Source organism: Sus scrofa, chromosome 2 (genome assembly GCF_054392235.1).
Source record: "Sus scrofa isolate SSC_HxYL_T2T_F1_AM1 chromosome 2, Sscrofa_HxYL_maternal_Yorkshire_Landrace_v2.0, whole genome shotgun sequence".
NCBI lineage: Eukaryota > Metazoa > Chordata > Mammalia > Artiodactyla > Suidae > Sus > Sus scrofa.
The window spans coordinates 7,052,797-7,066,799 of record NC_139384.1 but is presented as its reverse complement, the minus strand read 5'-3'; the positions used below and the strand labels follow the sequence as shown (position 1 = coordinate 7,066,799).

The 14,003-nt window shown below is 46.4% G+C and overlaps 1 protein-coding gene and 1 non-coding gene across 4 annotated transcripts in view; one reads left to right on the top strand and one right to left on the bottom strand.

The window, feature by feature from the left end:
* Window positions 1-62: 62 nt before the first annotated feature.
* The window catches only part of SPDYC (speedy/RINGO cell cycle regulator family member C), a 28,755-nt gene continuing 14,814 nt past the window's right edge, over window positions 63-14,003 (top strand). For all 3 annotated transcript variants that reach the window (XM_085010767.1, XM_021082865.2, XM_013994115.3), the window contains exon 1: window positions 63-401. The gene's annotated coding sequence lies outside the window, so the exon portion shown is untranslated. The remainder of the gene's footprint in view (window positions 402-14,003) is intronic.
* Window positions 8,823-8,926, bottom strand: LOC146405052 (U6 spliceosomal RNA). The gene has a single exon (XR_014839294.1). It is a non-coding gene; the product is annotated as a U6 spliceosomal RNA (small nuclear RNA).

Genomic DNA, 14,003 nt, shown 5'->3' with positions numbered 1-14,003 from the left:
CCTATTAGTCACAGATGGTATCGTCTTGGCCGCTGAGTGGACTCAACCTAGCGGCGGACTCCGGCTCTCAAAGCGGCTGGAAGGCGGCCCCCCCACTCCTCCGCGCGTTGTGCGGGCCGTACCATTTGGAGGGGGGAGTATGCAAGGGACAGACATACAGGCCTAAGAGAAATAAGGTGTCTTAGATACTCATTCCAGGGGGAGTCACAACAAATTGATAAATTAGATGCTTTCTAAGAGAAATGGGTTCAGGAAAAACGACTTGTATCCTCCTTGATCTCCCCCAGTTGTGTGGGAGTGAGTTGGGTCTCCGTGGCTGCTATAGATTGGTCGAAATGGAGTTACGCGGACCAATAAGAAGAAGAAAGGAAATCGTTTAACCTATGGGAAGAGAAAAGCAGGTGAGCGGTTGCTAGGGGCGGAAGGTAGCGTTGCCTGGGGTTAGGTCTTACTCCTGGGAACGGAGCGTAGCGAAGGCGCAGTCAGTGGGCAGGGGTTCAGGGTCTGCCAGACGGAGACAGTTGCTGCGCCACGAAAGGGAGAGGTTCCTGGGACCGAGGCGAAAACATCTTTAATTCTGGCTAATCTTGGGATGGGAATGTTCTTTGCAAAGGGATTGACTTCCATGCGGCGTGCTTTGCGATCCTTTCAATCCTGGCCGGTAGCCACAGCTTCCCCAGACTTGGGCTGTACTCATAGTCTGTGTCTTCTTCAGCCAACCCAGTCGGCTCGTTGACAGAATGGAGCTAATGCACCGCCCACTTTGTGCCTGGAGTTTTCCTCCGTCGTCTCATTTAATCATCAATCATAAGTTTATGAATTAGGTGGTGCTGTCCTCATTTTATACGTGAGACAACGGAGGTTCAGAGATTTAAGAAGTACCAGGATTGGCAACCGGTCTGTCTGATTCTAAATTCCCTAACTGGGAGTTGCCGCAGTGGCTCAGGGGAAACGAATCTGACTAGTATCCAGGAGGACGGAGGTTGGATCCCTGACCTCGATCAGTGGGTTAAAGATCATTTGGCGTTGCCCGTGAGCTGGGGTGTAGGTCACAGACGCCGCTGTGGCGCAGGCGCAGGCCGGCAGCTACAGCGCCAACTGGACCCCTAGCCTGGGAACCTCCATATGCTGAAGAAGCAGCCTTAAAAAAAAAAAAAAAAAAAAAAATCCAGAGCTGTTGGATTCTGCTGCTACTATCACCTGTTGACCTGAACTGGCCTGACCAGTTTAGCTTGTAACCTGCCACTGAGTTTGGCTACCCCATATAGCCATCTGTGACTTTCTAGTGACTACATCTAGGGGCCAACTTTCAGTTTTTGCCTGTCTCAACCTCTCTCTCCCTCTTAAAAGTCTTCTCCCTGAGCTTCTGTTCCCTCCAGCATGCTTCTGCTTTCCCTTCCTTTTATTGAAATGTTGTCCACACTGGCCCCTTCTGTCTTTATCTCTTCTCTTTGTGGTCCTCTCTGGTCTTGTGGTTTCACGCACACACACACACACACACACATCCTGGTTGCTGCTGACTCCCATGTCGGGTCTTTGGCTGGGATCTTGCCTACTTTTAAACAATTCAGTGTCCCTAGTCCTCCACACCAGTCCCAGCTCCAGAAACCTGGGCATCACATTCACCTCTCTCTCCATCTGTCACAAGTGTAATTCAGTCGGTTTATTAAGTTGTCTACAAATGTGTATCTTGTGCTGCCTGTTCTAGTAACTTTGGATGTCAGTGAACAAAACAAAGATCTTTGCTTTTGTGAGGTTTCCCCCCGTAGATGTGACGATAAACAGTTCCCATAAGTGCATTATTACCTAATAATGAAAGTTAGATGGTGCAGTAGGGGGAAAGTAGAGCAGAACAAAGGGGACCAAGAATGTGGTGGGGTCCTTGAAGCAGGTGTCAGTGAAACCGCCAGCATTAATGGGCTGAACCTAGCCAAAACCCAGATTGGGACTTAAACCCACAATTTTATTTTTATTTTTATTTTGTCTTTTTTTGGTCTTTTCTAGGGCTACACCCACAGCATATGGAAGTTCTCAGGCTAGGGGTCTAACTGGAGCTGTAGCCGCCGGCCTACACCAGAGCCACAGCAACACGGGATCTGAGCCACGTCTGCGACCTACACCACAGCTCATGGCTACACTGGATCCTTAACCCACTGAGCAAGACCCGCAACCTCATGGTTCCTAGTCAGATTCTTTTCTGCTGCGCCACGATGGGAACTCCCTAAACCTACAGTTTTAAATTAGTATCATTCACCCAGTGCCTTGACTTACTGAGGTTCAGGATCTTTATGCCTCTGCGTAGAAGGAATTCAGCGAGAGACAAAGTGATAGGCAAGAAATAGATTTATTGAGATAGGATGCTTGTGAGAGATGCAAGCTGGCAGGCAAGAAGGCTCTGCCCTGGGGATTAGGTGAGCTCCAGTTTTATCATCCAGGGGGAGTGGGAGTGGGAAAAGACCGCCTCTTGGCTCCTCCCTGTTATCCCATAAGGGAGTATTTGACCCTATAAGGTCAGGCTAGGCCTGTCCTGGTGCTTATTCAAATCAGCAGAAGGGCAGTCCTCAAACTCCTGCCCTAGGTCTCAACCTGAGTGCAGGCCTCACCCCATCCCCCACCCAATGACCTGAGCCATATCTCGAGCCTCCACTAGTCAAGCAAGCCTGCCCTGTTCTGATGGCTTTCTTGAGCAGTTACTAACTTACAGTGATCTCCCCAAATCCCCTAGGTTTCCCGCTCTATCTCTGATCCCTTATTGGGACTTAGGCAACTACCTGTGCCTATTCCATCCCCATCAGCAGCCGCAGTGAGAAAATGACCTTTGACCAAAGAAGTGAAGGAAGTAGTACCTGAGCCAAGTGGGATGTCTGGGTAAAGAGTTGCAGCTAGGGAAGTGTGGACTGGTCCTGGTTTGTTAGAGGAGGTGAGTGTGGCTGGACTAGAAATAGCAAAGAGAGTAGCGTGTGTGTGGAGGCGGCAGGGCCAGATGGTGTTGGCCATTATAGGACTTTAATTTTTACTCTGAATGATATGAGGAGCCATTGGATGGTATTGAGTAGAGATGTCACATGTTCTGTTTAGGTCTAAAAGGGTCCCTCCAGCTCCTGTGTTATAAGATGTAGTGGGATGGGGGGCAAGGGTTGGAGCAGGGAGATCAGCTAGGAGAGTCAAGCAGTAGGGTAGGCAAGATGCGAAGTCCTATTGTGTCTACCTCCTGAGTGTCTCTAGAATTCATTATTTCTCTTCCGTCTTCATCTCCTGGTCCTAGTTCAGACCATCAGTATCTCATGCCTAGGCAACTGCAACAGTCACTCAACCGGCCCCCTTTCCTATACTCTCCTCCCTATTTATTGTCCACATGTTGGCAAGAAAGCTACTCTGAAACTCAATTCATATTTTGTCTCCCTTTCCTAAATTCTGCCCTTCAGGCATATGTCCTGCCCCTGGGGGCCCAAAATGTACCATACATACCATGTCCCAAGTATGACCTTTTTTTTTTCTCTTCTGTCTTTTTGCCATTTCTTGGGCTGCTTCCACGGCATATGGAGGTTCCCAGGCTAGGGGTCTAATCGGAGCTGTAGCTGCCAGCCTACACCAGAGCCACAGCAACAGGGGATCCAAGCCGAGTCTGCAACCTACACCACAGCTCATGGCAATGCCGGATCGTTAACCCACTGAGCAAGGGCAGGGATCGAACCCGCAACCTCATGGTTCCTAGTCGGATTCGTTAACCACTGTGCCACGACGGGAACTCCCAGTATGACCTTTATTTTTGTATTGGTCTTTCATTCTCCATGGATCTCTCTCTCCTCAGTTATCATCACAGTAAACACTGCTCGACCCCCCAGTCGCCCCTTCCATGTGTTTCCACAGCACTTGGTGCTTCTCTGGTCATGGCTCTTGGCAATGGACTTAATTCTCACTTGCAGAGGTCCTGAACTTAAGGATGGAGGCCTGAGTCTTTTTTCCTCACACTGAATATAAGTAGATTTCCAGGCAAAGAATGTTACCAGGATTTAAAAAAAGGCATTTTATTATGATAAAAGGGTCAGTCAATCAAGAAGCTATATAAAAATCCTAAGCATTCATGCACCAAATAACAGAGTTTCAAATTACAAGAAGCAACAACTGGTTGAATTGCAAGGAGAAAGAGGCAAAGCCATAGCAATAGTCAAAGACTTTCAGAATCTTCCTTCATTAATTGATAGAACAATAAGTAGGCGGAAAATTAGCAAGACGATAGTAGACTTGAGCAACACAACTTGACCTTATTGATATTTATAGAACACTTCATCAAACATCAGCAGAGGACTTCCCGTCATGGTGCAGCGGAAATGAATCTGACTAGGAACCATGAGATTGCTGGTTCAATCCCTCGCCTCGCTCAGTGGGTTAAGGATCTGGCTTTGCTGTGAGCTGTGGTGTAGGTCACAGACGTGGCTCAGATCCTGCATTGCTGTGGCTGTGGCGTAGGCTGGTGGCTACAGCTCTGATTGGACCCCTAGCCTGGGAACCTCCTTATGCCATGGGAGGGGCCCTAGAAAAGGCAAAAATACAAAAAAAAAAAAAAAAAAAGAATTTCCAAGAAAACAGGAGTTCCCATTGTGGCGCAGCAGAAACTAATCTGACTAGAAACCATGAGGTTTTGGGTTTGATCCCTGGCCTTGCTCAGTGGGTCAAGGATCTGGTGTTGCCATGAGCTGTAGTGTAGGTCAGCAGATGTAGCTCCAATTGGACCCCTAGCCTCGGAACCTCCATATGCCATGGGTGTGGCCCTAAAAAGCAAAACAAAAAGCAAAACAACACAAAAGACATTCCAAGAAAACAAAAAATATATTAAAACTGACCCCAAATGAAATAGAAAATATGAATGGACCAATGAATATTTCTAAGATGACTGAGTTCTCTCCATCCCTCTTCCAGGGACAATTATTTATCCTTGTGGACAATAACTGGATTCCTACTTGACACCATACACAAAGATCAGTTCTAAGGAAAACTGATTCACTTAAATGTTGATAAGCAAAAAAAAAAAAAAAAAAAAAATTTCAGCTGTGCCCATGGCATGTGGAAGTTCCCAGGCCAGGGATCAAACCTGAGTCACAGCAGCTACCCAAGCTGCTGCAATGATGTCACTAGGTCCTTAATCTGCTGAGCCACAAGAGAACTCTGTTTGTTTTTGTTTTGTTTTTGTCTTTTTGCCTTTTCTGGGGCCACTCCTGCGGCATATGGAGGTTCCCAGGCTAGGGCTCCAATCGGAGCTGCAGCTGCCGGCCTACGCCAGAGCCACAGCAACGCAGGATCCGAGCCGCATCTGCAACCTACACCACAGCTCACGGCAACGCCGGATCCTTAACCCACTGAGCAAGGCCAGGGATCGAACCTGCAATCTCATGGTTCCTAGTCGGATTTGTTAACCACTGAGCCACGACGGGAACTCCAACTACAAGAGAACTCTAAAAAGCAAAAATTTTAAACTGTCAGAGGAAAATATAGGGAAATAAGAGGTAGGCAAGTATTTATTTCTTTAAAAAATTTTTTTGGCTGTGCCCATGGCATGCAAAATTTCCTGGGCCGGGGATCAAACCCAAACCACAGCAGTACCTGAGCCACAGTAGTGACAATGCCAGATCCTTAATCTGATGAGCCAGCCACCAGGCAATTCTATGTTTTCATTTTATCTTTACAACAAAGCCAATACCATTATTTTACAGATGAGAAGACTGAGCCTCAGCGAGGTTGAAGCATTTGGCCAAAGTCCCTTAGAATCTAAGTGTCGGACCCAGGGTTTGAATCTATCAGATTCTAATAGCACTCACTTTGACCACCATGGCTCTTAACCACAGGCCTTAAAAAGTCAAACTTGGGGAGTTCCCGTCATGGCTCAGTGGAAACGAATCTGATTAGCATCCTTGAGGACGTAGGTTCGATATCTGGCCTCACTCAGTAGGTTAAGGATATGGAATTGCCATGAACTGTAGTGAAATTTGCAGATGCAGCTCGAATCTGGAGTTGCAATGGCTGTGGTGTAGGCCAGCAGCTCCAGCTCCAATTGGACCCCTAGCTGGGAACCTCCATATGCTGTGGGTACAGCCCTAAAAAGACAAAAAAAAAAGAAAAAAAATCAAGCTTGGGAGTTCTTACTGTAGCCAACTGGGAATGCTGGGACAGGTTTGATCCCTGGCTGGGCACAGTGGGTTAAGGATCTGGTGTTGTTGCAGCTGCTACTTAGGTTGCAACTGTTGCTTGGATCTGATCTCTGGCCTGAGAATTCCATATATGGTGGGGTAGCCAAAAGAAAAAAGTCAAGTTTGGAATCCCCTCGAGGTTCAGTGGGTTAAGGATCTGACATTGTCACTTCTGTGGCTCTGGTTACAGCTGTGGCTCAAGTTCCATCCATGGCCCAGGAGCTTCTACCTGCCATGGGTGCAGCCAAAAAAAAAAGTCAAGCTCTATGTAACTGCATGGGAAGTTGTCCATGCTGTTATTATGGGAAGAAAAAAAAAAAAAAGATTGTAAAATGGTTGTAGAATAAGATTCCAATAAGAGCATGAGGTATGAAAACATTTGGGGGGAATATTCACCAACTGTATTACTGGTTTTGTGGATGGAAGGGGATGGAGATATGTTTAGGTGTCTGTTTCTGGGTTATGTTATAAATTTCTGTAAGGTTGGATTTTCCACCAAGAAATGGGAGTCCTTTCATAAACAGAAAAAGAAATAAAAATTCAAGGGAATTCCTGTTGTGGCTCAGCAGGTTAAGAACCCAACTAGTATCCATGAGGATGTGGGTTGGATCCCGGCCTTGCTCAGTGGGTTAAGGATCTGGTGTTTCCATAAGCTTCGAGGTAGGTTGCAGATGCATCTTGGATCCTGCATTGCTGTGGCTGTGGAGTAGGCCAGAAGTTGCAGCTCTGATTCGACTCCTAGCCTAAGAACTTCCATATGCCACAGGTGCAGCACTAAAGGAAAAAAAAAAAATTGTAAGGCTATCACACAGCCAGTGGTGCTGAGCTCTGACCTCATGCCAGGCATGTTTCTACTCCTCAAAACAGTCCGATGATCCAGGTACCACTCTCATAGCTGTGTTATAGATGGGAAAACTGAGGCACAGAAAAATTGAATGACTTACCCAAGGTTTGCACAGCTATTACGGAAAGACAAAGTCAGGATTTAAACCAGGCAGCGTGGCCCCGCAGCCCCACTCTCATTCTCTGTCCTTTGCAACATGCCCATTTTCTCAATCCCTGCGACAACTTGCTGTTTTATTTAATTTTTTGGTCCCACCCATGGCATGTGGAAGTTCCTGGGTCAGGACCAAAGCCATAGCAGTGACCTGAGCTACAGCAGCAGAATCCTTAGCCTGCTGAGCCAGGCAGCTCCAGCTCTGGCCATTTTGTTGATGAGAAAGCCAAGGCTCAGAGAGGCTAAGGAACTGAGCCTAAGACACCTGGAGCGCGGCTGAGCTGGGCCCCTGGCTGGTTCCCTGACACACCACAGTCCTTCTACTGAGCCTCCGGATCCCGCTGTCTGGTGCCAAATTCCCAGGGCCTGTGATGAGTTCCATCCCCAGTCTAAGCAGTATCGGGCGTCGGGGGCTGAGTCGTTCCCAAGAGTCTCTGGGCAAAGCCGGGGAACAGCCACCACTAGGCTAGACAGCCTGGGAATCCCTGGAGGGCAGAGCAGGGTCAGCAGCCCAAGTCTCTGCCCACTGCGGGGGACAGGCAGCCAGGTGTGAGGCCACGTCAGGACTCAACTCAGGCCACCGTGCACTTCAATGAAAGGAGCATAGAATACGGGGGACGGGTTCTGGGCCAGCACTTGTCACCCAAGTCTAGTACAGACCAAGAAGCGGGTAACTTGGGCAATCAGCTGGCACCTGGCCCATCAACACACTTTTATGGGACCTGTTAGGTGGTAGGCACAGGGTCAGGTGCTCAGTTGTGAGCAAAAAGACATCTGCCTTCATGAGCCTTCTTCCCCCCGGGGGCAAGAAATCTGGGGCACACGCCTTTCCCACCTCTCATGGATTCAGCCGTTTATTCATCCAGCAAGTATTCATCAGGCCCGGTTCTAAAGCCCAGAGAATGTACTCGTGAACAAAATCAATGAACCTCCCTGCCCGTGTGGAGCACCCAGTCCATAAAAGACAACAAATAAGCAAGAAAACACAGAGGGAAGTGATGATTTTGGGAAACGAAAAGGGGAGGGGAGGCGATGCCGATGAGGAGCCAGAGTGTTTGCATGAAGGAGAGACCATTCTATCAGAGCACGAGGTGTGTACAGATGTGGATTCAGGAAGATCCAGGAGCAGAAAGAGGGAAAGAGTACTGGGGGGGGGTGAGGACTGGGGGGAAGTTGTGATCAGTTATCTCAGGAAGAGGGAAGAGGAACTTTGTAGAGAGCTGCTGCAGCAGGATGGCCAGGAAGCACGAGTGTCCAAAGAATTTTGTGGTTTGTGGCCCTGAGATCAAAGTCAAACAACCCTCTGGTTATCTAATTTGCTTTCTCCTCTGGTGCAGGGAACCCAGTAGGTAGGGGGATGGGTTCAGCTGGGGGTTGGAGGCTCCCGGATGTGGTCATTTTAGAATATGTTCCTTCATTCCTTTTTTTTTTTATTTTTTATTTTTTTCTGCAGCCCTGGCATGTAGAAGTTCCCAGGCCAGGAATTGAACCCATACCCCACTTGCGGCTTTCACTACAGCTGCAGCAACACTGGATCTTTAACCAGTTGCACCTCAAGAAACTTCCAGAATGTGTCCATACATTCTTTATTTTTTTTTTACATTTTTATAATTAAAGTATAGTTGATTTACAATGTTGTGCCAATTTCTAAAAGGATCATGAATTTGCATGTCATATTTGTGCAGGGACCGTGAGAATCTCTGTATCGTTCCAATTTTAGTATGTGTGCTGCCGAAACAAGCACTGTCCATACATTTTTGATACTTCTCTTTTCAACAGGTGGAATCTAATTCCCCTCCCCGCGAGTGTAAGCCAGACTCAGTGATTTGCTTGTAATGAATAAAATAAAATTGATGGGGAGGTCCCGTCGTGGCTCAGTGGTTAACAAATCCGACTAGGAACCATGAGGTTTCGGGTTCCATCCCTGGCCTTGCTCAGCAGGTTAAGGCTCTGGCATTGCTGTGAGCTGTGGTGTAGGTTGCAGACGCGGCTCGGATCCCGCGTTGCTGTGGCTCTGGCGTAGGCCGGTGGCTACAGCTCAGATTCGACCCCTAGCCTGGGAACCTCCATATGCCGCAGGAGCGGCCCAAGAAATGGTAAAAAGACAAAAAAATTAAATTAGAAAAATGTAAGCCATCAAGTTTTGGGGTAATTTTTACACAACAACAGTTAACACACCAGGTGTCTTGGATACAGTCTGGGCTTCCACCTGGTTATTTGAGAACCCAGGCTCCTTCTACCCTGTGGTCCTGCGATCCCCTAGGGGCCCTTGGAGTTCCCTGGAAATCTGCATTTGGCTGGAAGTCGGGGATATAGAAAGTGAGGCAGGTTGAAAGAGAGGGAGGTTTTCAAAGGTCACACCTGGTAAAGAATAATAAAAAGTAATGACGGAGTTCCCGTCATGGCTCAGCGGAAACAAATCTGACATTCATGAGGATGCAGGTTCGATCCCTGGCCTCGCTCAGTGGGTTAAGGATCTGGTGTTGCCATGAACTGTGGTGTAGGTCGCAGATGGGGTTTGGATCCCGTGTTGCTGTGGCTGTGGTGTAGGCCAGCAACTACAGCTTCGACTGGATCCCCAGCCTGGGAACTTTCACATGCCTCAGATGCGGCCCTAAAAAGACAAAAAAATAAAAATAAAAATTAAAATTAAAGAAGGTTAAGAATATGATTAGTGGTTAACGAATCCGACTAGGAACCATGAGGTTGCGGGTTCAGTCCCTGCCCTTGCTCAGTGGGTTAACGATCCGGCGTTGCCGTGAGCTGTGGTGTAGGTTGCAGACGCGGCTCAGATCCCGCGTTGCTGTGGCTCTGGCGTAGGCCGGTGGCTACAGCTCCGATTCGACCCCTAGCCTGGGAACCTCCATATGCCGAGGGAGCGGCCCAAGAAATAGCAACAACAACAACAACAAAAGAAAAAAAGACAAAAAAAAAAAAAAAAAAAGAATATGATTAGTATCCATGACGCTGTGGATTCAGTCCCTGGCCTCACTCAGTAAGTTAAGGATCCGGTGTTGCCACAAGCTATGGGGTAGGTTGAGGATGCGGCTTGGATCTGGCGTTGCTGTGGCATAGGCCAGCCGCTGCAGCTCTGATTCGACCCCTAGCCTGGGAACCTCCATATGGCTGTAAGTGTGGCCGTTAAAAAAAAAAAAAAATGATGGACCCAAAAGATGATTAGAAGGCATGAGGGGAGCAGGGAATAGTGATCAGTGGGTAAACCCCTGGCCTGAATGTGTGAGTGTATTTTAGTCTTTTTTCTTTTTTTTTTTTTTTGCCATTTCTTGGGCCCCTCCCGCGGCACATGGAGGTTCCCAGGCTAGGGGTCCAATTGGAGCTGTAGCCGCCGGCCTACACCACAGCCACAGCAACGCTGGATCCGAGCCGCATCTGCAACCTACACCACAGCTCATGGCAATCCTTAATCCACTGAGCAAGGCCAGGGATCGAACCCGCAACCTCATGGTTCCTAGTCGGATTCGTTAACCACTGAGCCACGACGGGAACTCCAGTGAGTGTATTTTAGGAAACAGAGTCCCAGGGTGCCTGGTGATTGAGGAGAGAGGCTGAGAAGGGCTGAAATGACTCTGATGGGGTGGGGAGAGCCAGATCTTGCAGGGCCTGGTCAACAGCCTCTTGAGGATGTTAGGGTTTATGCTAGGGTCGTGGGGAGACTTTGCAGGGTCTAAGCAGGAGGTAGCTGAGCAGATGTGCATAGAGGGTGGACCTGGAGGAGGAAGGAGAGCTTCAACTGGAGCAGGAAGCGTGGTCGGGAAGCTGATGCAGCTGCTCAGGGAGAGAGAAAAAGAGAGTCCACTCTGGGCTGGGTGGGGTGGATGGAGACACTGAAGGGATGAAGGGCCAGGAGGCAGTATTTAATTAAGTGTGGGCGGGAGTGGGGTGTTGGGATGGAGGGAAGCCAACAGAAAGGGCCCCAGGGCCCCAGCCTTTATGTGGAAGATAGAATTATTCTCAAGGACGGGGGTTTACAGGCAGCATATTGAATTCGCTCTGTAAAATAATGAAATACTTGATATGAACCAAATAACTGATGTCAAATCTGCATAAAGCAATGGTGCGAAACAATAAATACCCACTTGAGCAACAGAATTTTCACATGCCACGGGCACAGACTGTAAACAAACAAAAACTACACTCAGAGAACTATCACTCTTCCCTCATCCCTTTTCTGCAATCCCATTTCTAGATTCTTTCTACCCCCTTCCCACTTATTCCATGTAGGCAACAAATGTCATTAGTTCTGGTTTATCTTTCCTGTATTTATTTTTGCACAAATGAACAGATGTACATATATTTTCTCGTAATTTCTCCCTTTGTGTATAAAGGATAGCACACTATATACTCTTTAAAATTACTTTCTGGCAGTTCATACAGATCGTCTTCATTCTTTTTTACAGCTGCATAATACTCCATTGTTTGGATATACCAAATGTATTCATCCAACTTCTATGTGTATTATAGTATGTAAAAGTTGTCTCGATTATTTACAATTACAAACAATTCTTCAATAAATAATCTTGTGCATATGCATTTTCATAATGTTGGAGATGTATTTTTAGGGTGAATCGTAGGAGTGGTGTTGCTTGACCAAAAGGTAAGTACATAAACAGCTTTGGTAGACATTGCCAAATTTCCCCATGGAAGGCTTGAACCAGTCTGTATTTCCATTGGCAACATATGAGAAAGTCTGTTTCCCCATAGTGTCACTGAGAGAATATGTTAACGTATTATTCAATTTTTGCCAACCTGATAGGTGAGAAATCATATTTCAGTGCAGTTTAGGTCAATACGGTGGTGAGGGTTTGATCCCTGGCCCGGGAACTTCCACACGCCACCAGTGCAGCCAAAAGAAAAAAAAAGTAAAGTTAATCCAAAAAAATTTTCATATATTTGAAGGAGATTTTAATGTCTTTTTTTCTGTGACTTTTCTGCTCATGTCTTTTTTCCAGTTTTTAAACTATGGATTTGGTCCTTTAGGAGTTCCCATTCTGGCTCAGCGGTAATGAACCTGATTAGGATCCATGAGGATGGGGTTTGATCCTTGGCCTGGCTCAGTGGGTTAAGGATCCAGTGTTGCAGTGAGCTGTGGTATAGGTTGAAGATGCGGCTTGGATCCTGCATTGCTGGGGCTGTAGTGTAGGCTGGCAGCAACATCTCTGATTCAACCCCTAGCCGGGGAATGTCCAATGCCATAAGGCCATAAAAAAGACAAAAAAAGAAAAAAAAAGGACTTATACTGAGAATTTTTTCTCCTTGTTTATTTATTTAGAGGCTGTAGGGAGCTTTTATTTTCTATTTTACATATAATATTTCTATAGCTGGACTGTTTCTTGGTGATCAAATATTATACTGGATTATTTCACTTACAAGTAAAATGCTCTTCTAAAGGCTTTAAAATAAAGGACATTTATTATTTTGTATAACAAGAAGTTCAGGCAGGTGGAGAACTCTTCTGATAATTAAGGTCCTTATATCATCAAAGGCCTAGCATTTTCTTATTTTTCTTCTCTGACATTCTCTAGTGTTTCTGCCTTTTTTTTGGGGGGGCGCTGTCCACAGCATATGGAAAACTTCCCAGGCCTGGGATCAAACCCAGCTGAATCCTTAGGTGCTAGGCCACCACGGAACTCCTAGTGTTTCTGCTTTTAGTAAGATACTGGCATTAGGGCTAAGATATATATAAGACTAATATATATGCATGTCACATATTATATATACCAGTGTATTCCATATTAATGATATAATAAATAATATTATATTGTACATTATGGATTATATTTTATACATATTTGTATATGTACATGTGTGTGTACATATATGCTGTATATAAAATACCTATCAATCCCTATTTTCTTTAATATTTTTATAAAGAGAGGGTGTTGAATTTTGTAGGTCTTTTTCAGCATCTATGAAGATAACCATACAGATTTTTTTCCTTAAGTCCATACAGATTTTTTTCCTTAAGTCTATTAATATGGTCTGTGATATAAATGGATTTCTTAACATTGAACTGGTCTTGGACTTCTGATATAAATTCTACTTGGTCATGGTGGATTGTTTCTTACTGTGGTGTTGGATTATGTTGGCTAATATTTTATTTTATTTCATTTTATTTTATTTTATGTTTTGTCTTTTTGTCTTTCCTAGGGCCGCTCCTGTGGCATATGGAGGTTTCCAGGATAGGGGTCTAATCGGAGCTGTAGCTGCTGGCCTACACCATAGCAACAGTAATTCGGGATCCCAGCTGCGTCTGCAACCTATACCACAGCTCATGGCAATGCTGGATCCTTAACCCACTGAGCAAAGCCAGGGATCGAACCTGCAACCTCATGGTTCCTAGTCAGATTCATTAACCACTGCACCGCAACAGGAACTCCAATAGAGCATTGGTCTTTAAAGATATGGGAAACTTCCCCTGTGAAAACATCCAGGCCCAGTGCTTTTTGGTGAGGGAGTTTTTTGGGGGGTTTTTTTGTGTGTGTGTCTTTTTAGGGCCCCACCCGAGGCACATGGAGGTTCTCAGGCTAGATAGCGGTTGAATTCGAGCTACAGCTGCTGGCTTGCACCACAGCCACAGCAACACCAGGTCTGAGCCTTGTCTGCAACCTGCACTAGAGCTCATGGCAATGCCAGATTCCCCGAGCCACTGAGCTAGGCCAGGAATTGAACCTGCTTCCTCATGGATACCAGTCGGATTCGTTTCCATTGTGCCACAATGGGAACTCCTTGCGAGGGAGTTTTTTATTAACGTTCTCTATTTCTTCTATGGATATTGGTTGGGCTAAGATTTTTAACTCTAA